The following is a 1,483-nucleotide window of genomic DNA, read 5'->3' on the forward strand; positions in this document are numbered from 1 at the left end:
CGTGCCAGTGTTTAGCCTTAGATGGAGTATACCACCCACTTTGGGCTGCATTCACAAACTTGAATCCGGGAAGACCTGATCCTGATGCACTGGGGGCCGCCACCGGCCTCACTCCGTCCGCAGGCTGAGCCTCGATCACAAGGACTTGGGCCCCCTGGGTGGTGCTGGGGAGACAGACTTCCGTACGCCACATTTCCCTGTGCCCATCACCCAGGCTGGGATTCGGTGCTGGGCTCTTCCCTCTTCACTCGCTGTTACTGAGGGAAACTTGGTTAGTTTCTTTTCTGAAGCTTAAATTCGGCAGGTCGCCACGTCTGATCTGAGATTGCTTTCCTAGCATGGTTGCAGGGGGGCCGGCTGGGGCCTCGGGGATGGATGGACTACCCGTCCTCCCCACAGCCGGACTCCGGGTGGCAGACTGCCGATGCGGCCTCAGCATGCAGGAACCAGGCAGGCGGGCATCAGGCTCTGCTACTTGAGGGCAGCCTGGTGGTGGTACCAACAGCCTCCGGGGGGTGGGTTGGACATGCGCATGCTCCCTCCCATCTTCAAACAGAATTTCCCGGCTCGGGGCAATGGGGGACTCCTCTCCCCCTCTACGTCTCTCCATGGGAGGATGGGGGCCAGCAGTAGGCTCCCTTGACTCCCCGGCTGCACGCTCGATGGGGGTCGGACACCCCTGGTGCAATGGAAGGCACAACGACCCTCAGGCATAGCCCCGGGAGTAACCTGGGGCTGCAAAGTGCGTTTGAAGTGTCGATGATCAATGTGTGCTACAATTCACATTAGTTCTCACAGCTAGTTGTGTTCTTCATCTACGCACAAGCCGAGTGATCCACCGCTCAGAGTCGTATGAGTTCTCTCTTCTTGTTCACCGGGGACACCACTGCCTGCGCGGCCATCGCTCCGGTCATCATGAGCATGCGAGGTTTCACGGCCATCATCGTGGGTGCCCGGACTGGGGTTACTGGCCCCACACTGCAGGAGAGCAGGGAGTTGCGCGGCTGCAACTCCAACCTTCTGGGTCTTCGAACCGGCACTCTGAGGGGAGCGGGGTGTCCTCCACAGGTACCCGCGACCACCATCGAGGGGAGAAGATGCTGGTGTCTGACCCCCATTGGTGGCCTTTGTGGCCAGAGGGGAGGGCTTGCATCCCCACACTGGGATGGCATCCTCTCCCTCCCCCTCCCGCACAGGGAGCCGGTCACCTCTGGGGCGGGAGGCGAACCGCACCTCTGGGCCAGGCGCCCCCTCCACAGCCATTCCCTCAGGGGTGGTAGAGGTGCACCCACACCTCCCCCATACTGACGGGACCCCCTCCCGCCGCTGGGAGATGCCACCCCTCCTCCTCCCAAGAGAGGTTCGGGGCAGCGATGTGAGGAGTGGCCCTGGTACCCGGTGACGGCGCCATACGGGGACACTCAGCATTAATGATCCTTCCGCAGGCTCACCTACGGAAACCTTGTTATGACTTTTACATCCT

General features: G+C 61.3%; 1 non-coding gene across 1 annotated transcript; it reads right to left on the bottom strand.

Annotated features, from left to right (window-relative positions):
• Positions 1-700: 700 nt before the first annotated feature.
• On the bottom strand, positions 701-850 carry LOC122800526. The gene has a single exon (XR_006364571.1). It is a non-coding gene; the product is annotated as a 5.8S ribosomal RNA (ribosomal RNA).
• Between the last annotated feature and the right edge of the window lie 633 nt (positions 851-1,483).

This window comes from Protopterus annectens, chromosome 4.part0, assembly GCF_019279795.1.
Source record: "Protopterus annectens isolate FY-2018-M chromosome 4.part0, PAN1.0, whole genome shotgun sequence".
Classification (NCBI taxonomy): Eukaryota; Metazoa; Chordata; order Ceratodontiformes; family Protopteridae; genus Protopterus; species Protopterus annectens.